Below are 11,390 nucleotides of genomic sequence, written 5' to 3'. Positions count from 1 at the left end.
GATATTTCTCTGAATTATTAATTGTGTGTGCATACCATCATAAAATTAAGATGTAATTTTACTACAACGTGGTATTGTGTCTGAAAAGAGTTTGGGGTCAGGCCAGTCACTATTGGAATTAATCCCACATGTTCTGTTGTTCACTTTCTGCGGTTTCACTTTCCGCGGTACCCCGTAATTCCCAGTGGCATGTCCGGGGTACTATTGTATAGTAGTTGTAGTTAGTTACCACCAAATAACAGTATACACCAACCCTGGTCTGGTAGTGTATCCCACCCGGGTTAATTAATGATCCAGGTACACGTGCATTTGTTGATCTTTAGGTTAAGTGACAGTAGTTTATGATTACAGTTATCATCAAGTAACAGTAGTTGCAGTTCTAGCGCCATTAAGTAATTAGATATACTAGGTCCAGGCACCATTAAGTAATTAGATATTAAATAACTATTTTTAGCATCTCAAATCACCGTGGTGCAAGTGTAGCTTCATTACGAGTTTCCTTAAAGCTAACAATAGGTTGAATAGCCTTGGGCATTATTAAATATTTCAGTATATAACATAAAAGTCAAGTTTGATAAGCTTGGGAAGGTTGCAGGTGATGGCATTGCCAGTGCCTTACCCACTACACTATCTTACACCAGTGCATTAGTACCAGATGGAATATTATATTCTGTATCTGGCAACACTTGTTCAGTTACAAGACATGGATGTTTGTGTCTTTGTTCTGTGCTTTTTCTAGAAATTGTAGGAAATGACCCAGCTGTTACAGCACCAGGGATAACTCTTGGACTAATACTGTGTAATTTTGGTATGAAATGGGTGAATTCAAGTCAGGGTGGTTCAATATATTCATGACTAGAAACTTGAATGTGTTTAATAAGATAATAGTAAAATATTTTGACTTCCCAATTGTTTGTTAATGAGGAAAAGTGTATATGTATTACATACTGTTTGTCATACTTTTTCCCACTTAGTTGTCATTACAGTACAGTACTGTACTGTATAATGATTTATATTAGTTTACTAAAGATATTTTACTAATTATGTGAGAAGCTTTGGATTTGGTAACTTCTTACTTGACAGCTGTCTTCCCACAGCCTGGAGACATGGTATATCAGCAGCGTGCACAGGAGGTACTGATTGTGTGTCGTGTTGAAGTGAATCAAAATCACTGGATATAAATGGTGGAGCAGACCTAAAAAGCCTAGTCGTCACCAACATACACCATGAAGCTGTTGGTGCCTCTCTCACTGCTGGCACTTGCCCTCGCCGTTTCAGGTGACACAGATTCAATATTCAGTCTACTGTATTGTTCTTGATCATCTTGTCTTTGTGTCAATGTAGACATAATTGGAAGTGTTCTGTATTATCGAATGTGGACATTTCATCAGACCATACCACTGTCATTAGAGTTCTTTGTTGTTATAGAGACACCCATCTATAGAATCACTTTACTATACGAGTGATAACATATTTTATCAGTTTTGTTCTCACATGACTAGATCATTCATATAATTCCTGTTTACTGATCCAGCTGCTGATGATGGCTTGATGGTGTGCTACTATGGGTCCTGGGCCGTGTACAGGCCAGGTAATGCCAAGTTTGATGTTGAGGACATTGACCCAGCCATCTGTACTCACCTCATATTTGGTTTTGCTGGACTTGGTGGGAGTAAAATCAAGGTGAGATGCCACAATATAATTATTTCTTGAACATCTTGTGATCCATCCAAATCAGGAGAGCCAGAACAGAACTTGTGAATTAATTCTTTAATACAAATATTACATTAGGATTTTTTATCTCTCCACATCAAGTAACCTTATCTTTTAAATTAATTTTATTAAAATTTTTTCTTAAAAAGAAACCCTTAATCTCTTTGTAGAAAATTTGGATTTTAAAGGCCAAATCCTACACTATGAGGAAAAACAACAACACTTGGAAAAGCATGCCATATATTAATCCACTTTGACTTGTTTGTTGTTTGTAAGTCACCATTTTCTAGCCATTTTATTTACTGCACAACCAATCACCTGATGCACTTCAATTAAAAAATCACTCCTTTGAAATAATTAGCATGAGGTTTTAGTTTTTCAAATTGTTTATCTTTGGTAACTTCTGGTTGGCTGAGAGCATGACTATTCTTTTTAACCAGTTTAGTAATTCACTTCAAGAGACATTTGGAATTTCTCATGAACCCTCAGAAGTAATAATAAATTGGACAAGGTTTCAAAGTTTTCAATAATTCAGCACTTTATTTATTAATTCACTTTAAATTAGAACTTGGACTCTGAGAAGTGTATTAAACAGAGCCCTCAGTGATGGTCACCAACATTCACTGGCTAGTACTGATATTTTGTACCTCTTGTGAGTATCTTAATCTTTTCTATTTAAGTCCAAATTTGAAATTCCATTGAGTAGCTTGTGTTAAGGAATTCTGATTACAGGTGTTGGACCCATACAACGAGTTTTTGTGAAAACTATGGTAAATGCCTACAACAGGTTCACTGCCCTCCAAGGAGCAGAATACAGACCTGGTCACCATCCTAGCTATTGGTGGCTGGAACGAGGATCCACCAAGTATTCCAGTGTAAGTGAAACACATGTTTTGAGATTATTATTTATTGAAGAATCAGGACCTTTGGAAAAATTGGTCTTCATTGGTTTGTAATGAGTTGTGAATTAAAGCTATAGACCATGAATTAGGAAATACAGTACTGTATTCACATATGTCTATAAATCTGTGATATATTGATCTTTCCTCTGGCCTTAGATGGCTAAGGATCCTGCCAAGAAAGATCTTCGTTGACTCAGTTATAGACCTACTGAAGGCCCACAACTTTGATGGTCTGGATATGGACTGGGAGTCCAACACAGCGTGGAGGGAAGCGGAGGACAAGGTGAGTTAATGGTTTATGTGCCACTGTGAGTGTGTCCAATTTACTAATTATATTGGGATAACAAAATAACTCGAGTATAAGAACTCAACAAACACATTCCACATGTATGCCTAGTTCAGAAATATTGCTCTAACTTACTTACCAGAAAAGTCCTCACATTAAATTTTGAACTTATAAAGTGACCACAAGGCAGGTTAGACTTTGTTGAAATATAGAGCAACCACAGGGCCTCAGAGACTACATGGAAGTGCTTCATGACAGACCAGAATCATTGACACATGTGGTGTTGCTGCTCACAGGTGAACTTCATCAGCCTTCTGTCAGACCTCTCAGCGCTACACGCTAACAACATGATCCTGGCGGTGTGTCAGGCGGTAAGCTCACCATCGACCCGGCCTATGATATCCCGGTATGGCTAAGCATCTTGATATCATCAACCTGATGGCATACACCTGCATGGTGCCTGGGACCCCTACACCCACCACCAGTCTGGCCTCTACCAGTACCCGACGACACGGGAGATAATGTCTACCTCAACCAGGTGAGTCACGGCCTCTCTGATCTACCATGAAGTGCACACTTCTGTATACTGATAATATACCTTGTGCTACTGCACACAGCCTGTGTAAGATTAATAGTCATGAATATTACGGTATATGGTCAACATGTTGATTGCACCATGCCTTTATAAGTTAAATTTTTATTATAATAGGAACAGAGAATTGTTTTATCTTAAATTCAGTTTCACACTGTCTTAATAGTTGAGACAGAGACATTCCAAGAATATGAATTTTGTACTTAAAAAAATATGCTTGAAACTAAGAAAATATTGTGGTAGTGTGTGACAAAATAAATTACACAATGGATATACTGGTAATATACATGTCATATGGGGACTGTGCCATGTCATGTAATGTCTTTATGTTTATACTGTAGGACTTTGCTGTGAATTACTGGATTGATGGAGGAATGCCAAGCACCAAGATCGCCTTGGTGTACCTCTGTAGTCGCTGCTGGAAGCTGAACTCTAACACAGATGAGCATGGCTACTACGCCCCCGCCAGCCACCAGGACCTGCAGGACCCTACACCAGGAGTCCAGGAATGTTAAGGCTACAATGAGGTAATGAACATCCTTGATGCTCATAATGATACACAGTTATGTAAGCTTAGAAATTTATGGTATGTGATAAGTGGAGGAGTGAGTGTACAGTTAATTTTTCCTCAGTCTAGAAACTGTGTGAGAATGCCAGGATAGGTTGATCATGTACTTATTCATTAACTTGTCTTTGGCACAGATCTGTGAGTTCAGAAGACAGAGAGTGACTGGGTGGTAGAGACAGCACCAGGTATGAAGAGCCCTACACCTACAGCTACAGCCACAGTAGAATCTGGTGCTCCTATGATGACCACGACTCCTGCGTTGTGAAGGTACACGTCGTTGGACTCTTATGGGATTAAGTAGCTATTTTGGATTTTTTTTAAATCTTCCTTTGTGCTGCATAGAGAAATATATTTTTTATGATAGTAATATTCTTCATTTGGCACTGATGGTGTTTTGTTGCTTGTGTAGGCCAACTATGCTAGAGCAAGAACCTGGCGGTATGATGGTCTGGAGTATTGAGGCAGGACGACTTCCGTGGTATTCTTGGCCGCACCTTCGACCTCATCAAGACCCCGAGGGAGACCTTCTCTGGCCATGTAATTCTCGCCACCCCACCCACCCTACCACTTCGCGTAAGTTGTGGTTGTTGTACCATCAAGACAGGTGTGTTACTATGTTACATTATTTCAACTTTGTGCTCCAACCTACATTTTAATATATATTTGTTACATTTAGTACTACATACATATGGTATATAAATACATACATATATTACATACATACATACATACATAACATACATATGTTACATACATATACATACATATGTTACATAGATACATTATATACAAACATACATACATACAATTATATACATTACATACATACATACAATATACATACATTACATACATACATACATACATACATTATATACATTACATACATACATACATATGTTACATAGATACATTATATACATTACATACATACATACATATGTTACATAGATACATTATATACTTACATACATACATACATATGTTATAGATACATTATATACATTACATACATACATACATACATACATACATTATATACATTACATACACATATGTTACATATATATACAGTGATCCCTCAGTTAATAGCGCCTCGATTACGAATTTCGGTTAACGATTTACCTTTCATAAGATTCTTAACCCGGTTAACGAGCAATCCTCGATTAACGATTTTTTCTGAACGGCTTCAACATGTTTTTAAGCATTTGGCGGTCCATCAGCTGTAGTATTAGTCGCCAATACAGTAATCGGTTTTAGGGCTTAAATTCCTTACTATTTTAGTAAATATCAAGAAGTTTATACTATTCAATAATTTTTAAAAGTTTAATATTAACTTTTTAGTCATTTTAACCAAATATTGAACATAATTGAAGGTAAAAACTAGTTTCTGGCGTGCCATCCAGCCTGTTAACACACCAGATGACCATTAGTCTCTCTGTTTTCAGTGGAGGTAACATCTTGCTTGAGACTCTCTTCAACTGAATGCTTTTCTGTGTTTCCAAGCAAATTATTGGTCATTTTGAAATTTATTTTACATATTGACAATATATAATGCAGTGAGTGTTGATTTAAAGAAAATAATCTTGAATTACACCAAGAACTAAAATCTTATAAGTGAAATGGTGCCATGGGGTGACTTCTCTTCCACCCCAATGCCTTCTCTTCATCCTTCTCCTCCACCCCATTCTAATTCCCATCACATCATCATCCAGGAGCCTTCTACATACACATCTCAAAGTAAGTGTACTTTTCTACCTTTTTGTTGAATTTATGCAATTTCGGTGAGCTGGAACCAATTACCCAAAAACCCATTGAAACAATGGTTTCGGTTAACAAGTTGTTGGTTGAGCTTGCTGGAACAGATTGTGCTCGTTAACCGAGGGACCACTGTATGCCCTGACAATTCATGGGCCTTGATTTCACTCTGGATGTACCCAAGAATGTCTTAAGGGTAGTTTAAAGTTGCTGTCATTTTGCAGCCAGGACAGGGAAAAGAAATAAACTGTCAAAGCTAAAGTCCATAACAGTCCGACCCTGACACCCTGCATCCTAGAGTGCTAAGAGGTTGTGTAATGAGCTTGCCGAGCCCCTGAAGATCTTGTTCTGTAAATGCCTGGATGAACAAAAGGTCCCCAGTGATTGGAAAGTGTCTTATGCGATTCTATCTTCAAGAAGGGCGTCGTCCTCCACGAACAACTATAGACCGGTGAGCCTGACCAGCATAATATGTAAAGTACTTGAGAGTATTATCAGAGATGCCACGATGGAACTTCTACCGGTAATACGAAACAACTTAAAGGATTGCCAACACGGTTTTGGGACCTCCGCTTAACACAATTGCTCAAAGTGTTGGATATTTGGACCCATATTCTGGATTGGGGTGGTAAATTCGACAATATATACCTCGATTTTCCTAGGCTTTCGACAGTGTACCTCATGTAAGGCTGAAAATCAAACTGGAAAGAGTACGGAATTCGGGGAAAAGTCCTCAGTGGATAGAAGATTTTCTACTTGACCGCAAGCAGTGTGTGGTGGTTAATGGCAGGAAATCTTCATCCGTACCTGTCACAAAGCGAGGTACCACAAGGGCAGTGTATTGGGCCTGCTGTTGTTTGTTTGTTTCATAAATGACATGCCTGACGTTGTACACTCCTCACACAAATGTTTGCTGATGACTCCAAGTTATTTCGGGAAATCAAAAACCAGGCGGACTGTGAAAGTAGAGGATGCACCTGGGGCGTACCAGCGTGGGAGGCGTTTCATATGTCCCAACAGGATGATGAAACTGCACTATTTGAGACAGGAATGTGAGAAGGACCTAGGTGTGCATGTTGACAATGAGCTGAAGTTCTCAGGCCATTGCCAGAAAAGGTAAATCAGGCAAATAAATTATTAGGTCTTATAAGAAGATCGTTCAGATATCTAGGCGGTCCGTCCCTCATAACAATCTTCAAGAGTTAAGTGCTTTCCCATCTGGAGTACTGTCACCCCGTCTGGGCCCGAGATATACTAGGGACTGTCAGTTGATTGAAAATGTTCAAAGGAGCGCCTGAACTTGCCTAGCTTATACTACAGGCGGGCGAGGGCGACCCTGAGGTGTATAAGCATTTCAAGGGGCACTACTCTGTCAGTGTCCTTACCTGGAGGTGCGGATGCTCGCCCCACAAGGGAGGTCACAGCTCAAGGTTGAAGATGCCGCAAGTTCGGAAAACTGTGAGGACAACCTTTTTCGAAGTGACAGTTGTGAACTCTTGGAACAATCTGCCAGAAAGCGTTGTGATGGCACCGAGTGTGAGCTCTTTCAAGACAAGACTTGACCAACACTGGAGCAGTGTTCAGGTACATTCAGAGCCGGTGCATGCCCAGTACTTGCCAACAGTGCCTAACAAAGAGCGTGACCCGATCCTCAAGCGGCTAACGAAGCGATCTTTGGTGAAGAGGATAAAAGAAAAGGAAAAAGTAATCAGAGATGTGACTGATTGCCCAAGCAGCTAACGAGCCGATCAGTGGTGAAAAGGATAAAGTTAAAAAAAAAAAGTGAAAAGACAGGGACCCCACTCATTCTTGAGATTGTAGGGTAGACTCACATTTTAATACAATTTTGTTTTGTTCCTGATTATTTGTGATGATTTTCCCATTATTATTTATTTGGATGTGTTTGTGTGTGTCTATGCACACACACACATATACAATACAGTAAAAGTAATTGTCCTACGGGAAACACATAAAGGAAATATACATTTCTTTGCATCACGGTAAAAATCTACCCCCACCCTCTCGTCAGCAAATGTTATTCGCCATTTTGAGAACCTAACCCCACCGAACTTTAAAGGCATGCTGTATTTGTTATTGTGACATTGTATCACCAGGACCGAGTGCTACCACCACCACCCCCACTACCTCCCTGCCTTCCTCCTCCTGATGGTGTGTGTTCAAAGCCTGGCCCTAATGCTGACATGATAACTGCCACCACTACTACCTCTGCTCCCCGTGAGTGTCCACACTTTAACAGTTCATGTAGTGTTAGGTGTCATGTAGTTGTGGTTTTTTTAGTGTCAGAAGTGTAACTCATGACAGTTGAAATACTAAAGTTGTATTGTTCTTGTAGTATTTGTTGTAATAAGAGGTGTTTTTTTATAGAGTCGCCATTGATATATGTAGAAGAAATACTAGTAAATTTTGACGTAGAAGTACCATAATTTTTCTAGTGTTTCATATTACTGTAATATTTATGTTGTTTGTATAGTATTAGTGACATCAGAAATTGTTTGAGTACTGATACTTTTTAAAAATAAGAATATATTGTTTGGCAGCTGTGGTATCTCCTGTGTACAGTACTATCCAATATATAACTTTACCTTTTCTTCATCTCCATGCATGCCACATGGTGTGTCATATTTTCTTGTACTGTACAGTACCTGCAACCTATAATCCCTGTGTACTTACGATGCTTATTCTCTCTCTTTGTTGCCCACGTTAAACCGAAATCGAACAGTTTGAGATGTGATGATAGTATGACATCTGTCCATGTGTGTATGAAATGAGTGCATCCATCTGGGCTTCTTGTAAAAAGAACAAATTTATAGGAATTTCCTTGAAGCTTGGTATTAGGATGTAGTCCAACAAGGTGACAAATGAATTCAATTCCTTTATGTTTTGAGGATAGTATGGCCTGTGTTTTGTCTTTTTGCATTGGCATACCTGGTCCCTTGCAGTCTCTCTCATGTCTCTCACTTATGCCAATCAGTCTTTGTTTCTATCCTTTTACTGTACTTCTCAATTGTGTGTATTAGTTTAATCTTCCTTTATTACTTTATCCATTCTTGACAACTATACATATATATCTATTTTAACCAAAGCAGGAGTAAAACTCTTCAAGTCTGGCTTTCAAGCCCTGATAGGGTCAGTGACCTGTGCCCGGGTGGGCTAATCCCCAAAAAAAAGAGGAAAAAAAGCAATTCCTCACATCTTCATGCAGGATAATTTTATGATATAAAATATTCCTTCATGATTTTAATATAATTTCCTATAAATGAGAGAGCCTATTTTTACAAACAGTGCTTAATTGATATTTATGGTGCCTGATGTGCTAATACAGGTGAACAGTGCAGTACAGTATAGTATGTTGATGTTTTTCTTTTTGATCAGAACTCAGCAATGGCTATGATGCTACAGAGGAGATTGTGCTGCAGGCACACTCTTCAATCCCAGGCTGAAATCTGTGACTGGGAGGCTTCTTGTATGTGCTGTTGGTGACATCTGCCCCAATGATTGTCCTTAAACATCTTTTTCAATTCCTGCATGACCTTGCCATCTGTCATCACAATGTCTTGAACCTCTTTTCCTTTACCCTAACTGACCTGTGGTCTATGTTATGCCTAGAAGCTTGTCTCTTCCCTAACATTGGTCCTGAAGTTTCTTCGTTTATCCACCAACCTTGGTGTCTACTGAGAAATTTTTAACTTAATCAGTTTCTTAACCTAGATGTTTGCTATAATCAGTTTGTTAGGAATTGGACAAAATAAACATGGCAAAGGAGACTTTTTTAAACCTCCTATTTAGTATTTTAGTTACAGAAAAGACTAATACTGTACCTGTACTGTCAAAGGACTTTGTTTTATGGAATTGTTGTATTTTGAGAAACTGGAAGATATTTTCATTTCCACAGAGGCATTCTATTTTATGTAATAGAAAATTTTACAATAATGTGTACTTCTGAGAGTCAGTCTCAAAATAACTTACCGGGTACTGTACCAATAAGTAGTGTGAGGGTTGGTGAGAATGTCCCTCTGTTCCACAGGTTTTCAGGCTGTCATTATCGGTCCTCCCTGATTTTAATTTCATTCATTCATCGCAATTGCTAGATACAGGTTGACCATAAAATCCAGCATTGATAAACTGAACCTTCAGTTTTCCGGCATGGATTTCGAGCGCATTTTCAAATTTCCTGCCTTGCGCACCATTGTTTTCTGGACGCCCCAGTGACGGGTTAAGACTTTCGTGAGGCCTTAGGCACCTCCAAGATATGGGCTCCATTTGACAGCATATTCACTAATAACACAAGCTAGTACCTAATTATAAAATATGATGTCGAAAGAATAAGATTCAGTGATGTTTGCCATGAATTGAGTAAAAGAAAATGGGTTAGATCAGCTGTTCTTGTACAGTACAGAAATAGTTTTGTTTACAAGAAGCACAGCTAGCTGGTGGACACAATAGGATTAAGTAATAAAGAAATGGAAAAAGTACCTCAGTATCAATTTAATAATAACCTGTAGAAAAAGGGGAAGAAAAGTTCTCGTTTTATTTTTCGTAGGCCCCCAATATCTCGTGAGGCTCACGCCGCTTTTTGTTTTGATAGCGCTGTACTCCAGAATCGACTGTTGGGTCTTGCTTGCACCTGCTAACAAGCATTCATGCTCATTCCTTCTGATTTTATCATTTAATTGCTGCTGTATAGCCCCATCATGGATTCAGCAAAGAAAAGCGGTGGCGAAAACGTAAACATCGCGGCGTTGTCGATCGGAGAGAAAGTGGAAGTGCTTAAAAACTTGATAGCGGCATGTTCGGGCAAACCATTTGTGAAACATACAGCATCGCTCTTCAACAGTGTATGATATTAAAAACAAAGAAAAACTGTTAAAGTTCTTTTTATGAAAGTGGATCAAAAAGGAAAATGTTTGTAAGGAAGTCAATGTCGGAGAGGAAAAAGTGAACTAGACCAAGTTCTCATAACCTGGTTTAAACCGTGTAAGTGAAGGTGTGGAAATTTCTGGTGATTTATTAAAGGAACAAGCCAAAGTGTTTCATGAAGAGCTGGGATTGCAACACAAGTGTGACTATACAGAAGGTTGGCTGCAACGCTTCAAGTCGCATCACGGCTTACAGTTTCGTGCAGTATGTGGTGAAAAACGTTCAGCAGACAAGGATGCAGCTAGTGCCTATGTGGATGAATTTCAAAGTTAGTTAGTGATGAACATTTAAGTCCTGAACAAGTGTACAATGCTGACGAGACTGCCTTATTTGGAGATGTACGCCAAAAAGAACTCTGACAACTGAGGATGCAGAATCGCCATCGGGTTTAAAGCCGGGATCGGCCACGTAATGTGCTGCTCTAATGCTGCGGTACCCATAGATGTAAGTTGCTTGTTATCGGAAAAGTTTACATCCGAGGGTCTTTGAGGTATGACACAGTTTCCTGTCCGTTACCATTTTCGAAAATCCGCACTCCTCAGGTTCGAGGTTGCCGGATTTTGATAATCCACCTGTACTGTTTTTGCCTGATTTGTTGTCTGAAGAGGGAAAGAGCATCTAGGTATAAGGAGC

The 11,390-nt window shown here is 39.1% G+C and overlaps 1 pseudogene; it reads left to right on the top strand.

The window, feature by feature from the left end:
- The first annotated feature begins 1,132 nt into the window (after window positions 1-1,132).
- Window positions 1,133-2,922, top strand: LOC121877195 (annotated as a pseudogene).
- The last annotated feature ends 8,468 nt before the right edge of the window (window positions 2,923-11,390 follow it).

The sequence above is a fragment of the Homarus americanus genome, unplaced genomic scaffold (genome assembly GCF_018991925.1).
Source record: "Homarus americanus isolate GMGI-L3 unplaced genomic scaffold, GMGI_Hamer_2.0 scaffold50977, whole genome shotgun sequence".
In the NCBI taxonomy this organism is placed as follows: domain Eukaryota; kingdom Metazoa; phylum Arthropoda; class Malacostraca; order Decapoda; family Nephropidae; genus Homarus; species Homarus americanus.
Note: the sequence above shows the minus strand (reverse complement) of the source record. Positions and strands in the feature narration are given on the sequence as shown.